Consider the following 18,350-nt stretch of genomic DNA (forward strand, 5'->3'; position numbering starts at 1 on the left):
ATTATTTTTATTATTATTATTATTATTATTATTATACAAGAAAAGAAAATATATAAAAATGTATTTGAAATATTACATTCAATGTGATAAATGAGGATGACTAGGAGAGTTTACAAGGGCTGGGATATCTATATCCAATCATGTTGTTGCGAGCCGCAGAAGATGTAAAAGAGAAGAACCTCCAAGACCGATTCGGAAGCGATTCTTCACAGTTTTCATGGTGAATTGGTATGGTTGGTTTGGTTTGGTTAATTGAAGTAACCGTTCCTTTCAGCAACGATGCCTTGCCTATAGCTACATTACCGACTCCAGTGTTGCCTTGAATGTCCGGGCCTTTTTGTTGTACAGAAGCACTAAATGGATGCCTTATTTCGAAAGAAGAGTGGAAACATTAAAAGAATGAACATAAATGAAAATATTATCAGTAATAACAATCGTATGTCGTGAGAGCTTTGTGGGCCGCAGAAAATGGTTTGGCGGGCCGCTATTTGGACAGCTCTGCTCTATAGTGAAAGTGGAGCCGCAGATCAACAAAAACTATAAATAGCTATTGCATTCTTTGTAACATTTTTCACGGACACACTTCTTTAACGTTTGGCTTTATTCCAATTACCGTTTAACGAAAGTCAATAATTATTAAAGAATCACAATTGATCGGCCCCAGCCCAGCCCGACCTGAAGAGAAATAAGTGTCGGCCAGCCCAAGCCCGGCCCGGCCCAAAGAAATAACACGGTCGACCCGCGGGCCGGGCCGGGCCCGGCCCGTGCAGGTCTCTATAAGAGCCTATGGCTAATTCCGTGTCAGCCTTTGTAAAAATTGCAGAGCGCAACGTAACGTAAAGTGATGCAAAAACCAATTATAGCTGCAGCTAGTAATGTGAGGTGGAAAATTTTCCAGTTCGGAAAATTTTCCGCTATATTTTTCCGGAAAATTTTCCGTTCTAAAAAAATATCAGAAATCAAATAACAATTCCTCAGTAATCATAAAATTGGTTGAATTAATGTACAGAAATGTAAAAAAGTGAAAGATCGTTTAAAGAATCTGAAAATTTTTATGACAGACAATTTTCAGTACTATGTAGAAACAAGTTAAACAATTTTTCATGAATCGAAATATTTTCTGTTTTAAATGGAAAAATTGAAGAACTTTTTATGAGTCGGAAAATCTTCATTATTTTGAAGCAAAAAGTAAAAACTTTTTACGAATCGGGAAGTTTTATTGCTCTGTAGAAACAAGTGAAAGGAATTTTCATAGATCGGAAAATTTTCATCAGGATGTAGAAACAAGTGGAAAAAACTTTTCATAAGCCAGACAATTTTGGATATTATGTACAGTGATGTTAGGTGGAAAATTTTCCACTATATTTAACTGCACATTCAGCTACAAAATTGAATTTCTGTGAAGGAAAGTTAGTCAGCAACAAATTATAATTTTCCAATTAGCTTTCGGGAACCGGAAAATCTTCTAATATTTCAAGTTGTGAAGTAAAATTTTAAACAGTGTTTCTCTCTCTCTCTTCATCTGCGAGCTCCTTTGTTGCTAAGCGGTTAGCATACGCGCCTTTGGCATGGAAGACTTGGCTTCGATTTCCAGCGGGAGCTCATGTAATTCGGATTTCACTTTAATCAATTTGTCCCGTCTTATATAGCCTCGCTGCTGAAAGGGACGTTAAAATCAATCTGTGTGTGTGTGTGTGTGTGTGTGTGTGTGTGTGTGTGTGTGTGTGTGTGTGTGTGTGTGTGTGTGTGTGTGTGTGTGTGTGTGTGTGTGTGTGTATGTAAAGTGCAGAGAACATCGGTTCGTAGAGTACAAATATCCCATTCTATTATTTAAAATTTCAATTTATTAAAAGTCATGAATGTTTTCCTATTCATAAAAACGTACTCCACTTATTCCTACATCGTTGTTTAGCCGTAAAATTTATTGTCTTAAAGGTAATAAATATTGTCTTAAAAAGTTTCATGAAGTGAAAATCTAACGATTCTTCATTTCAAGAATGTTTCAAAAACTTCAATGCGTTCTTCCCTCAGAATCCACCTTTGATCTTACAATATTAGATTTCGTCGGTTTAATACGCATAAGACGGTTTTCTCATAGCTTTACTACTTTTATAGATTTACATTCCGCAACATTTATAAATAAGTAGATATAATAGAGAGAGAGGGAGAGAGAGAGAAACACTATGTAAATTTTTACTCCCCAACTTGAAATATTAGAAAATTTTCTGGTTCCCGAAATCTAATTGGAAAATTATAATTTGTTGCTGTCTAATTTTCCTTTACAGGAATTGTATATCTCAATCCACAGTTAAATATAGTGGGAAAATTTCCACCTAACATCACTATACATAATATCCAAAACTGTCCGGATTATGAAAAGTGTTTTCAGTTGTTTCTACATCGTGATGAAAATTTTCCGATTCATGAAAATTCCTTACATTTGTTTCTACAGAGCAATAAAACTTTCCGATTCACAAAAAGTTGTTTTACTTTTTGCTTCAAAATGATGAAAATTTTCCGACTCATAAAAAGTTCTTCAATTTTTCCATACAAGACACAAAATATTTCGATTTATGAAACATTGTTTCACTTGTTCTCCATAGTACTGAAAATTCTCCATAGTCCTAAACAATAATGTAGGAAAACGTGGAGTATGTTTTTATGAATCGGAAAATTTTCCGTTTCAAAATTTTCCGAAAAATTTTCATTGCTGTACAGGACAGACTTTTCTTCGATTCATGAAAAATTGTTTCACTTGTTTCTACATAGTACTGTAAAAATTGTCTCAGCCATTTATTATCCGGAAAATTTTCCGATTCATAAAAAGATACTCCACTTATTCCTACATTGTTGTATAGCCCTGATGTGAGGTGGAAAATTTTCTTCTATACTTTTCCGGAAAATTTTCCGTTCTTAAATATCAGTGATCAAGTAACAATTCCTCAGTATTCATAAATTGATTAAATTCATGTATAGAAATGTTAAAAATTGAAAGATTGTTAAAGAATCTGAAAATGTTCATGGCTCAGACAACTTTCAGTACTATGTAGGAACAAGTGAAACAATTTTTCATGAATCGAAGAATTGTCTTTCCTGTACAGTGATGAAAATTTGCCGGAAAATTTTCCGATTCATAAAAACATACTCCACTTATTCCTACATCGTTATTTAGCCGTGATGTAAGGTGGAAAATTTTCTTCTATATTTTTCCGGAAAATTTTCCAGTTTTAACAAACATCAGTGATCAAGTAACAGTTCCTCAGTATTCATAAAATTGATTGAAATCATGTAGAGAAATTTTAAAAAGTGAAAGGTCGTTTAAAGAATCTGAAAATTTTCATGGCTCAGACAATTTTCAGTACTATGTAGGAACAAGTGAAACAATTTTTCATGAATCGAAGAATTGTCTTTCCTGTACAGTGATGAAAATTTTCCAGAAAATTTTCCGATTCATATAAATACTCCACTTATTCCTACATCGTTGTTTAGCCGTGATGTGAGCCGGAAAATTTTCTTCTATATTTTTCGGAAAATTTTCCGTTCATAACAAATAGCAGTGATCAAGTAACAATTCCTCAGTATTCATAAAATTGATTGAATTTATGTATAGAAATGTTAATGAACATTTTCAGATTCTTTAACAGTCTTTCAATTTTTAACATTTCTATACATGAATTTAATCAATTTATGAATACTGAGGAATTGTTACTTGATCACTGATATTTAAGAACGGAAAATTTTCCGGAAAAGTATAGAAGAAAATTTTCCACCTCACATCACGATTCTACAATGATGTAGGAATAAGTGGAGTATGTTTTTATGAATCGGAAAATTTTCCGGAAAATTTTCATCATTGGCTGCAACATCACAACAAACTAAAACGCAGCTTTTGCGCTGTTTTTACACAAATCATTAAGCCCGTCTCACACGAAACTGAGCTTTGGAAGTGGTTCAACACACCCGCTACAGAATAGAAAAATGTTTAATTACGATGCATCTTATGCTTTTCTCTCCTTCGTTTTGAAGTTCCGTGAAATAGTGCAAGTATCTAATATTATTATAGAGGAAAATATGTAGAAAAGGAAGCCAATTAGGCAGTACGACAAACTCACTTTTGTGTTCTGTGAGAAAAGATCACTATTACAAGACTGCACTGATTGTCTCTGCAGGATATACATATGTTGGGGAGTTTCATCTTGCTGTTCACCTTCACAGAATATGCAAGTGTCTGTCACACTTCTTTTCACTTTGACAAGGAATTTATCAACATTCTCACCGTACAATAGACTGAAATAGTATGAGTCACATTCTTCTCGTTACCATGGTGATCGCAATTTTATTTTCTAAACAACATGGCCTAAGAACCTAAGTACAAAGCGAAAACAGTAGCATGTTTATTTCCAGATTGCAAGCATTCGACTAAAACAAACACTTACACATGTACAAAAGATTTCCAATGAATGAAACTACGAAAAAATAGGGGAAAAAAGAAATTAGGTAAATATTATATTAAAATGTGTTAAGCATTTAAAGTGAAACGTTTTTCCGGATATCGCAGATTTTACATATTTTATGTATGTGTAGGTTACATTAAGTATCAAAATATACTTAACTTGTTCATTATCGGATATCAAATTAAAATAATTCCGGATTTTTAAAATTTATTATCATCGATATTACACAGTACGTTGCTGATGTATAGGCCAACAGAATTAGTGTCTAAATGTTATATTGAACCACTCATAATTGGATGTTTTCTTGTACTGTCAGTGTATATTTTTAAAATAAATAGGAAATATAAGGAAAGATTTTATACATATTAATCGATCAGAAGCTGGTCCAGATTGAAAATTCTCAACACGCATGTAGCTACAAGCTTAGTGTTCTTTTTTTTTTTTTTGATTGTTTATTTTGTGGCCACTGTAACTATGCACTGACATAATATGGGTGGGTTTAAGAAGTCTGAATGCGCCAATATAACGAACATTATTCTCAAAGTAGACAGTGATTTTTCCTTGAAGACAAATCATATATTTGTTCTATTTTCATTGTGCTGACAGCTCGTCAGTCTGTACCTTACAGTTTTTACATTGCGTATAATTGATTTTGTTCATTATGCATTACGTGGTTGGTAACGGCGCTGGTATTTCTTATCTATCTTTATCAATTTATGTAGAGATGCGGTCCTTGTAGAAAAAGGTTCCTTACATGTTACTTCGTGAATTACTAATTTCCCTCGTAAATTTTCTAAATAGTTGCTCTATATTCTTAATCTGTACCTTTTCCCACTAACTTTACTTTGTATTCAAAATATTCTACAATTGTCTTATTAACAATTGGTTCTTATGAGCACCAGACTTAACAGTATTCCTTTCGCTTCATGCATTTGTTTAGGAAAAAAACATGGCGATTACCATGGCATTGTGAAGTTCACGCCATGGTAATTTCTTAAAGTGGGTCTACTATTTTTTTTGTTAACAGAAAACAAAAGAGAAAAGCGCAAATACAGCGCTCATCCAATTAATAAAAACCGACAGCTCCTTGGAGTATCACATGTATTTCAACAGTTGAGGAATTATCTTGCTTGATAAATTAAAAAAATACATGAGAACGTTACGTCACCATACACTTCTAATTATATTTTACAGAAAATAGAGCCAAAAATTACTATATTTTATACTAAGTTACACACATAGCATATAGGACCAGTGTTTCTTCGAGATAAATTTTTGGGGGGCACTGTCCCCCCGGAGGAGACCAAAATAATACGTCTATAATATAATAAATAGAATAGTACCAGCAGTGCCTCCGGAATACTAAGTGTGCCCCGAAACATTTTTTTTTTTTCTGAAAGGGCGACTGTATAGAACGAGAAGAAACACCGGTAATTGACGCACTCAGAATCAAAAGATGCTAAGTCATTATTTCTAGATTTTACAGAAGCGCGCTTTGAAGTTTATAAAACTGTGTTGAAATACTAAGATATGAATACAATGAACTGAAATTTCGTATACTGATTCGTTTCGATATGTGTGATGTTATGTTACAATACCAGGTGCGTATAAGGTACACAGAATGCTTTGGAACAAAATTTGAAACCTTGACTTAACAACTTTTCCTATAAAATGAGTTCAAAGTTGTTAAGTCTGTGTACTTAACAACTTCTGACTCTCACTGTTAACACAGATGCCACAATAAAGAACATATAAGTAATACGAGACATAGTTACGAACTGTATTTCTAACAACCATTTGTACATTCATTCTATATTATCACCGACGTCAGTAACAGACACAATTGTGCTCTAAAATGTAGTTTCTTCTGACAGAGATACATATTCCCACAGCAAACGTACATAATCACATTTCTGTTTCTTAACCAGTCACAACTGACCTCAGGTCTGTGGAGAACTGTTATTTGCGTTTTACAAGGCTTTCAATCGCACCCCACGTTTCAAAATACGATTGCGAGCGGAAAAAAGTTGAAGACATTCTGTGACGAACTTCAGGTACACCCTCTTTTCAAACATACACCACAAATTCCAATAAAGTCAGGAACACTTCGGGTAAGAATGTCATTAAAGACTGCTTTGAAATCACAGGTGTCAGTTCCCCATTATCAGTGAGTGATTTTCTCACATACGCAACTTCAATAGGATTTTTGCCTAGAGTTTGTCTGATCAGTTGAACTCATGTAGAATGGACGAGGACTTGATCTTTTGATCGCTTCTTGTTTTCAATATCCCCGAAAATTCTGTCAATAGACATGAAAGGATGTCCTGGAATTTGGAAGTATAAATAAACACATTGAAAACCGACCTGCACAAGATGCAGCCAAAACGCAGACATATACATATTCTTCCCTTGTGCTACACAATTATTCATAAAAACATAAATGCCTGACCGACTCACACACATTATTATCAATATGTCATTTCATACAGTTCAAACTTCATTTGGTATTTCGCCACTAAATATTTCCGAGTATATGAATATTGTCGCATCATTTGAAGCCCCATCCCATACACCAAACCTGCGCAGCCACAGTTGTCTTTTATAATATGCTTTCCCAATATTAGTTACTGGAAGAGGAATATTAGTTACTTTTTCTGATAATCAAAACAAATACCCTGTCTGGAGGGGTCCTTCTGGGATGCTTCCTTCATCTCCCGTAAGTAGGTATAAAAGTGTTCGGCTTTATGACAATACACTGTCTTCTTTTTTTTTTAAAAAAAAAAAAGAGCCTTCCTTTGTTTCTCTGTACGAGCAGCCTTACATTGTGCATCCATTTTCATGCAGTCATCACAAATATCTTTTCTTGATTGACCAAATTTTAAATACAAATGTTGTTGAAATACATCATTAAACAACGAATATTTGACATCGTGACGCAAATCTGGGTTTTGCTCTATAAAATCTTTATGCAACTGAGCGACAATAAGTTCGGGAGGTAGATACCGGGCAGTCTGCGATTTAGCGCGGCAGTATAGACTTTTCTTTGTGGAAATGTTTGCAATCAAATCGCGTACATTTTGGCGCACAAACTCAGCTTTTTATGTCTCGGCGGATGCTTCTCTCTTTTGTCAGTTGGTGAATAAAACAAACTTCGTACTTTCCGATACAATCTTCCTCGCCTCAATTCATGCAACGCATGAAATGCCTTCATACACACTTTAACCTGCACAGCATCACATGTGATGTAGTATTCATACGTACTTTCTCGCTTCTTGGCGTCCGGTTTGCGAGCACGATGTGTCTTCATTGACTTTGGAAGGGAACCCTGAAGATAAAGATTTTGCTGCTCGTGACTGCCCAGTTTATTGAAGTAGGTAAATATTCTGTCTTTCTTATCCTCAGAGAATTTATTTGTACCTTATGTAAGCTTTGCCAACTGCTTTCAACTTCTTGCGCACATTAAGTTTCCATTTTTCGGAGCTCTTCGTGTCTTCCTACCACAGGCGGGAGTATACATTTCATCAGATATTGCTTTTGACACTTCAGCAGACCCAGGTGTCGGAATAGACATGGTATAAGTTTATTCCGCTGGATCTACAATTGCAGCTGACGCGAAAGTTGCACCCTCAGAATGACTGTCGATGCTACTTGTTGAACCTAACTCTCTTACATATTTGGAGTCACCAGAAGGGGTATATTCAGAGTCACTCTCTTCAGACAAACATTGACTTGACATCGTTACTCGAATGTTTCTCAGCGTCAGCCATTTTTTCAATATACAGCAAGCCCTCTGGCACCAAAGCTGCAATGCCACTCGTACAGCAAACGCGGAACGAATTTAACTTAACATCTGCTCCCAAATATGGACTTAACAACTTCTCTTCCGAAACTCAAGCTCAATTCCCAAGGACAGATATGTCATTTGAACGACTTGATGTCGTCTGATCCGTTTAACATTTAATACTGGTGTAGACCTGTATTGTAGGATATTTGTCGTGCACTTAACGATATTTCCTTTAAAAAACTTGAGTTAACAATTTCTGATTCTGAGTGCGTCAATTACTTTAAAGCAATAAGCACAGATCTATTGAATTCCACTGTAAATTTTGTGTTATTCTACATACTTAATTTGCACGCTTAACTTCACTATCACTATATAGATGTGTGAGTTGCACCGAAGGGTAAACTTTGCAAAGCCCGATCCAGTTGGAATCCTTACGAGAACACGATAAATTACACACGATTATTTTAACAAAATGAATCATAACTTCCTTATCTCTAAGCTAATTCGATTTTATTTTAAACTCCTCGTAAAATAGTACTACTTGTCAACAAGCAGCTAGACATGCATTAAAAAAAGCATTAGGAAGTGTTTCAATACACTTATATAATCACCTGAGTTCTCTGCTTTACCTTTATTTAATGTACTTCCTTTTTAGAGTGAGGGTGATATGTGCAAGATAGTACTATATGTAAAGCGCGATCTCCTTGTACAGAAAGATCTTTAACCAACTATAATATAATTTTCACCATTATGTTTTAAGATTAATTACTATTCTGCAAAAGGTATGAGTGGGTTACGTTAGCTTCGTCATAAAAAAATATAAATAAAACAAGATACTAAAATCCAACTCCATAGATCAGATACTAAAATTTGCTGTAGTGTATTAATAAACACTATATACAGTAAGGAGTAGAATTAAAGAATAGCAGGAGTGCAACTGTGAATTCGTAGATAGAACCTGTTTTTCGCAAGCCTTAATCAGTGATATCGAATTCAATTTTCCAAAACTACCTTCCTGATCGGAGTTAATGTGGTTTTTATCCCATGTTAAGCTGCAGTGCTTCGTTTCATATAACTTCATTGTAGAACGGAACGCAAAAACCAAAATTATATCAAATGAAACCCAAACCAACCAATATATTTAGTATGGACCAAGGATGTTATAAAATAGAGGATCTGCCCATATATATCTTCATACTATTGAATCAATAAAGCCAAAAAAAAAAACAACACAGCATCAGTACGTCTGATTGGCTACTCTCGTTTCCGCCATCATATAATTGGCTAGTTTCGTTTCCGCCGATTTTTGGCTGCAATCTTATTGGGCGGAGTGGGAAGAGTAGGTGAAACCGTGACGTATGGCTTCAAGATTTTGTTGTAAGGGAAAATCCTCTATTTTATAACATCCTTGGTATGGACAAAAACAAAGAAAACAGTGACTTTTGTATTTATATGTTATGCTTAAGGTTTATTCTAATTGGGGTATACTGCGAGAGGTTTTGTATCTTAAACATAACCAATTCCCTCCTATGCTTCTGATAGAAGAGTTATACATAATCAAACTTAGTAATTCTTGGCATAAATAAAAAGATACAACCCTCAAATGTGTGATTACTTTAATGTGTTCTGATTAGTTATGTGGTGTTTGTGAATTGGTTTATGTGTTAAGACATTTTTGGCACTTGACAGAGTTCTTAAGCACATACCTGCATTTCTTATTAAAGATATCGTCCCACAAGAGTCACTTGATTTCCAATCTCTACGCAAGCACTTAATTTGGTGGGAATCCAGAGAGAAGCATGTTATTTGACGAAACAGTCACTCCGAACTTTAACTGGTGTAGACTATAATGTTCGGAATCTGAAGATAAAATGTGTTTCCAAGTTACTTTGAGACAGTTAATTATATAAAGTCTGGTAACACACCATCCAATCCAGGACATATCGTGAGGTTATTACCCGGAGTAAAATAGAACGTAGACGTAGAACCACGCCATCAGAAAAGTGACCCATGTTCATGTACAAGTCGGAAATTGGTTCAGACGAAGAAATCTGTCAACGCATGATTTACATGAGGAAGTTAATTATGTAAGTCAAACTGTCGTCAGCACATAAAACGAATTCGCATACAAAATTACTAATAATTCTTAACATTTTATAATAGATTTTTGACCTGAAATTATGTAAAGGAATCTTTTACTTGTTTGGTTTATCTTCCAAAAAAATAAAGTTAAATTTGAAACCAAAGTATACCAGAAATAAAAAGTTTATAACTGACCGGTTACAATATTTTGCTCATTGGTGCCTACATGTCTTTTAATCAGTTCCGCCTAGCCTTCCGACCAATGGGGGAAATTTAGATTGCACCCAGTTTCATTCTACAGTTCTCTGATCAGTTGCTGTTGTTTCCGAAATTCGTTATACTATATCTGCACTATGTATAATTGCGTCTAGATCAAATCAAATTAAAGGTAGTTTAAAATTAAGCAGATTAACTTATTAAACTGCAAGTTAGAACAGCATAATGGGTTGCCCGATCAGAACACACAACAGGGAAACTAAGATATAAGCATATTTCCATACCAATACCACACCAAAATCTTAATATTTCACGTAGATTACTGAATGATAAATGTGTTACACAGTTAATGAGCCACATATCATGGTAAAATTATACGCTATACGTAATACTTCATCTTCGTCAAATAAACAAGCTGCTGTATCATTCGTGTTAACCAGTCTTTGACGCTAGAATTTTTCTTGCAAATTAAGAATATGGAGATAGTTTTATTACTATTTAGAGGTAAATTTTCTTGTATCAAAAGGGAAGGACAATGATTAAAGTAGGAACTTCTTTATTATAACAGATGGATATATCTATTTTTAACAATATCTGACGAGTCCTCGTATTAAAAATCCCTGGAAATTAGCTCTTTTCATTGTACGTTTCACAATAACAACTGTTGGCTTCGCCTAACGTTCTGCTGGACTGTTTCAGTTTTCCTTGTTTGGTAATAAAGAAAAAAAGAATCTCAACAATGCCTGTATGACACTAGTGGAACAATTAGAATCTATCTTTAGCAAATATTGTCCAAATGTTTTGACCAAACTGTATAATCCAGTGGCTATATCGCTCGCTCACTTTAGTATTTCCAAACCAACTCCAAGACTCATATATTCTTAAATATTGATCCCCGAGCGAACAGACATATAAGATTGAACTCACAACCTCAAATTATTATAAGGATCGTTATTTTATATGCAACTGTAATTTGTAAGCAAAGCTTGTGTTGACAACTTAGCACTTAAACATGCATGATTATAGCAAGTCTTGCGTTATTTGCATACTCACCGTCATTTCACGCATGCACTTTATGAGCAATTGTCCACGAGGGACTCACAAGCTTGGCCAGATTCTCAAGGGAGCAAATAGAGATCTTGCTTATAGTGCTACTTAACATAGGTTGGTGTCTTAATAGCAATTATCTCACTTTATATGCATACTTACCTTCGCTTTGTGCTTAGTCTTTATGGATATACCCCCGCGTGGACCCTTCAGTTTCATCCTGTTCTGAATGGGATATATAAATTCTGCTTGTAGTGATAACTTAGCGCTGCTCCGTAGTCTAGTGCTCAGATCGTTACTTACGTCCGCGTAGTCCTGGGTTTGATTCCAGGCAGGTCCACTCAGCGTCATGAGGCAAACTGGGGAATCACGTAAATAAAAGACGTGACAACCACTAATTCCAGAAAACTCCTGATATACCTATTAGGTTGACGTAACGCACTGATCACATGTTCATCGGTAGACTGTACACAGTTCAGCCAATTGCTAACAGATGGCACTGGAGAGGCTCAGGCCCACTAAGTGCTGTCATACCAGTTGTTAATTTAAGTGACCACTTAGCGAAGTTTGTTGCATTCGTCTTGCTTTATGTGCATACTCATCGTAGCTTCGCCTCTTTTCTCTACTGATATCTCCCCGTGCGGACTCACCAGCATTGCTTTCTCTGAACGGAATAGATAGAATTAATCACTTGTGGTGGAAACTTAGCACAGTTGATAAATGTTTTTATCACGAGTAATCGTTTTAGTAACATATACGTTTCCAGTTCTTGCATTTGAGGCATATATACTAAATGTTTCAATATATTGTTTATAGCATGCAATTTTGCAGCCATGCCATAAATATGTATGTATTTGTATCATCAACTTTATTTGTTCTAACAAGGAACACCCGCGAACTTGAACAGGAGAAACCGAATGAAATGTTCTCCAGTAACTAATTTCAGGACGCAGAATCCAGTGGTGATAGTCGTTACCTTGCAAAATCTAGCAGTCAAGCAGTGGCAGCACCATCTCATGGAGTACGGGCCAATTTTCTAGACAAGGTATGAGAAGAAACGGGAAAACTGAAATGCTCAATGTAGTAAATATGATTAACGATAGACTCTACAATATGTAGAAGCTCATGTGAATACCTTACGTTAATCACAGTATTGGCAGCTCATTAAAAATCGTGTGTGAAAGTGGTAATCAAAGAAATATTCAAAATAATGCGATGTATTGTAATACACATAGAACTCGACATATTCTTGAATGAGGCCTTCTCATGTTATAAAACAGTGTTGCTAACTTCATAAAGTATAAAAGTAATGTATAAGCTAAAAAAAAGAAAACTTTCAATCAGACAAAATAAGCGGAAGTGAATCAGCACGCTTAGAAAGTGGTGTTACTGATGTCCATGTGATACGCTGCGTCCGATGACAGGCACCATCTTTGTGTATGGACATTAAGAGTAACGGAGAAATATCGCGACAAGATATCATTATTATAAGGACCAAAATAAGCATAGAGCCGTCGAGGCGACTGTGATACCAGTAAAATGATACAATGATGAAGAACTTAAAAATACATTAAGCGTCTTCATTGACCTGCAAGAATGCAAGAACCAGTTAATTCTCAAAATGCAGATGTGGGTTTCAAGGAAGTGGTCAAATCTCAGAGACAGTGTACAGTATGCACATTTGATCATCGCTACTGATTTACAGTCAGCATCACCTTTGCATGGTAACAATTCTATGTCAAGTGCTACACTAATGACATTAACAAATAACAATATAACTGATCCTATGTCGTACCTTACCGTTTGCCAGGTATACTGCAACATAGGCTTGTAGATCGGGGCTCAAAGTCAGTGGCGAATCTAGAAGGTAAAAACTAGGGGGCCTTGCCAGAACCCAGACCATGATAGGCGTATCATGAGTTCACTATAAACTTTCAAAAATATAAATAATACATTACATTATTTTAAACACACTGAAGATTGGGAGCCTAGGCCGCCTAGGGGACCACATCCGCCACTGCTCAAAGTTGATTGTAGATCACAGAGTGCATCTTGATAATGAAATTACGATCCTGTAAATTCACCTGAGGCTTGTCATATTGGAGCCGTACGAAATCAACGATCCGCTGAAAATAGAGCCTGTATTGCCGGAAGAACCAGACATCAAGGAGTTGACAATATTTCGTTGTCTTGGGTGGTATTATCTTCAACGTAACATCTTTTGTTTGAGAAACATTCTTATAACAGTGAATGATCTTTGTTTCCGGACTAAGAATCACACAGCATCAAGCACATTTCATATGTACTTTCGACATTTTGCCACTTTTGCTTGCCTCCACGTAAATGTTACGAGGGCATGTTTCTTCAAGTTTCTTGATGGGTAGTTACGCTCGTCGCCACGTAATCAAGGTGTCCCGGGTTCGATTCCCACTGGGAGAACAAGTGATTCGGGTCCCACTTTAAACTGCAGGTCCCGTCCTGGAACATCATCATCCCATGAAGGCAATGGCAAATCACCATGGGTTCACCTTGCCCAGGGACCTTCGGGTCAAAGACCTGCCTTCGGGCAGAACACTATACTTCATTATCATTATACTTTATGAAGTTAGCAACACTGTTTTATAACATGAGAAGGCCTCATTCAAGAATAATATGTCGAGTTCTTTGTGTATTACAATACATCGCATTATTTTGAATATTTCTTTGATTACCACCTTCGCACACGATTTCTAATGAGCTGCCAATACTATGATTAACGTATTGTATTCACATGAGCTTCTACATATTGTCGAGTCTATCGTTAATCATATTTACTACATTGAGCAATTCAATTTTCCCGTTTCTCCTCATACCTTGTTTAAAAAATTGGCCCATACTCCATGAGATGGTGCTGCCACTGCTTTACTGCTAGATTTTGCAGGGAAACGACAATCACCACTGGATTCTGCGTCCTGAAATTAGTTACTGGAGAACATTTCATCCCGTTTCTCCTGTTCAAGTTCTCGGGTGTTCCTTGTAAGTATAATATTCGTGTGGGCGAAAAAAAGAGTGTAATAGGCTTAAGGATACTATTTCCAATAAGAAATGAAAGGTTCACCTTTCCCCAAATTTTCCCCTATATTCCTCATCTTTATAAAGCTACTGGCAGGTATATGCTTGACCGTTTTAAAAATAAGGGTATAGCCTACCCACTACTCTCAATTACATCCTTGTTTTGAAGAAAGTATACGACAAAATATAAAATATAGGTATATCATATATTATATCCCTGATGTTGACCATCTTTGTCAATTGCATTAATATAAAGGTCCAAATAAGCTATACAATTCTGAAGTATTTTACATGATCCTACAACTAATCATTATTTTTTCTAATTGATCAGTCATCTTGAGGTGCGTTCCATATTGATTTATAATTTCTTTTTCGTTTCTTCTTTCAGCCTCCACCATAGAGCTCGTCATTACAGTTGGAAGGAAGTAGTACTTAGGTCTGCCTTCAGAAGGAAGAAAAACAGAGAAGTGTAATCCCTGGAAACTACAGCACATTTCCCCAACAGCTATAAGTACGGGAGCGGGCAACATGGAAGGTAATCAGCAAGGACAGCGCTGGGCAATGTGGTTTCTGTGGAAAGAGGGTGCATAGATTGCGAAAATTCACAGGCGATTGGTGGCAGTGTGTAGAGTGCAAAACCGTATACAACAGGGTGGACGGCAGGAAAAGTAGCCACACAAGGGAACCAGTTCTGGAAGAAAGTGACTGTGACAACACCAGTGAACATTTCGAGAGTCTAGCGGCTTATTCAGGACAAGTGCATCACGTTCACGGAACTGGAGGCAGCCAGAGAAGGAGGAGCTTTGCGAATTAACACCAGTCAATCAAAAAGCAACTCTCGGAGATTGAAAAACTACAGGGACTACCACACTTGTGAAATCTGTTTACACTAATCATAGCTATTTTCCTTCACATGGGTTAGATCGGAAGATTACGAATTAATTCATGAAGCTACTTACGAAAATATCCTTTAGAAAACGTCAAAAATCAAAAGTACACCAATAATTCTGCCTAAGTTTGAAGACATAGTAAGGAAGCCATAAAAAATCTGATCAGCACTTAAAGAACTATAGCACGAACGATAATAATTAATCAAATAAAACTGTAACAATAATAACAGCAAAATATAAAACAACAGAAAACTTAGTGGCGATCCGAGAACACTGTATCCTCAAGAGATGACCTCTGGAAAAAGGAAGAAACGAGATGGAAAATTGCGTGAATGGATGGGTTTGACAACCGGAATAGAGCATCATGTTTTATTAGGTGGTAAAATCGGCAAACCTAGGTCAAGCTTCATGACTTCTTGCGATCACTATAGAGTGCAATTTAAGATCTAGCGGTCAATTGTACACTACGTGTTAAAATCGTGCCTCATTAAGTTCTAATTCTGCTCATTTAACTTTCTATTATTACAATTACTATTATTAATTGAATTCCCCCCCCCCCAAACTTCATATATTTACGTTTTCATTTTTTTGTGCCTTTAGTTGTAACACCAAATCGAGAACCACTTCCTGAAGATACATGGCAAAAAGTTCCTTCATCTTTTCGACATTCCACGAATGCAATCGGGCGAGGTGGTCGAACAAATAAAAACCTATCGGGATCTTTGGTGACATGGCCAGAGTAGAGATGTGGGTCGGGATAGCTAGGCAAATAAAAATGGGTATTTACCCCTTTTGTATTTACCTACCCCCAAAAAATGAGTATTTTACGAAAGTACAACTATTATGAAGTTTTAATTGTTAACCATATCGATGAAGGTTTTCTAGATTTTGGGGTCTCGAGCGTGATTTCTCGTTCGTTCACTATAAATATGCAAAATAATAACGAATTGACCCCGTTAAGGTGCGGTGCGGTTTTGCAGGCAATTTTGACATGCCGCACCCACGGTACAGTGTTGGATATTATATGTTATTTTAGGTTAAAGCGACATCTAACTCTATTTTTTAAAATATTGTTTCTCGAAGATAATCATCATAGGTAAAGATGAGATAAAAAATATTGAAACGAATTTTTTGAAAGGGGGAAATAGTGGGGGTGAGCTGTTACAATTTTCAGACGAAGCCCTCGTGTACACCTATACACACATCTAAGTTTGAACAAAATCGATAGAGCCAATCGGGAGAAATAATTCACTCAACTTTTCCGATTTTACGTCATTGCTCACGAACAAACCAGAGTTGAAACTTGAGGGATTAATGTCTCCTCGGGGTACCTACATTACCACCCACTTGTCGTTTCAAGATAGATCTGCGGCTATTTGAATACTCCACCTATGCCCTTTCTTCACCAAAGTGTGAACGGTTTTAAAACTTGAATTAGTTTCACCAAGACTTTAAAAATTAAGAAATTGTAGTATGATTTCAAGCCTGAGATTGTCCAAACATAGAAATCATACATAAACCCTCTTTTCTGAAACTTTAGGAGACAGCCCCAGTTTTGAATGTAAAGTCTCGATACGCCACCGATTTTCAAGAACACTATCAAGTTATTGTGTACTTTCATTTCAGAACAGATGTTTCAAGACTCCTTCAATTCAACATTTTTTCCGAAATGTGAGATTTTGAACTTTTAAAATTCTCATAAAACAACTCACACGTCCGACACACAAAAAAGATAAACGAAAGCTGGATCATGTATCCAAAGCATTACATATCAGAGGCTACAACTAGTTGAATAAAAGCGACCAAAATTATCAAAATCTTTCCGAGTCGAACATTGTGGAGTTCAAATTAATCATGAAAAAGATTGTGCCTTATGTCTACTAGTTTCGAACTGAAAAGGACATTTTAGAGTAGTTTTATCATGAAAGGAGAAAGTGAGTTCGATATATTTAGTGTAGTCGCATTTATTATATGAAAAAAATGCTGAAGAAAAAACATTACATCAATTTCCATCAAATACAGACTTTTTTTATGGCTTATTAGGATCAATGTTACTATTTAGGACTTTTGATAAAATCTTGATGTTTATGTTTCATAAAACAAATACCGACGTATTGAACGATAACGAAGTCTTACAGGAAGTGTTCAACGAAAGCCTTGCCAAAGCGATCTTCGTTAGTGAGTGTCCCCTGTCACTTGTTGATCCCCCTTTGTGGATTTAATTTTTAAAGAAAATTCGTTCTTCGTATGCTCTCCCATCAAGGCATCGCCTGGCTACGAGTTACTTGGATGCTCAATATAGTGTAATGCAAGGGGAAGTTAAAATGAATTTAGAGGAATCAAGAAACCTATATTTACAATGTGACGGTTGGAGTAACTTGAGAAATGAATCTATCATTTATTTCGTCATTTCAAAGCCTGAACCTGTTTTTGTTGATTTTGTGTTGTCAAAAGTAAATAAACACGATACACATTACTTGTCTGAAGAGATTAAAGTTCTGTAAAAATATAACCGTGAAAAATTTTTAGTAGGCCCTAATCATAGACGACGCGTCCAACATGAGAGCAGCTTTTAAATTAGTAAAACAGAAGTATACTATTATAGTATCTTTGAGTTATCTTGCTCATCTTCTCCATTTGCTTTTTTCTGACATCATCGGATGTCAATTGGTAAAGACGTTACTGAGAAGTGTAATTGATGTTAAAACAATTCAACTTAGCCATCACTTGCAAGCACTATTTACACAAATCTCAATGGAGAAAAGGGTTACAATTTCGTGAAAGTTGCCTAGATAAACTAGATGGGGAAGACATTTACACTGCCTC

The sequence above is a fragment of the Thermobia domestica genome, chromosome 5, assembly GCF_964235325.1.
Source record: "Thermobia domestica chromosome 5, izTheDome1.hap1.1, whole genome shotgun sequence".
In the NCBI taxonomy this organism is placed as follows: domain Eukaryota; kingdom Metazoa; phylum Arthropoda; class Insecta; order Zygentoma; family Lepismatidae; genus Thermobia; species Thermobia domestica.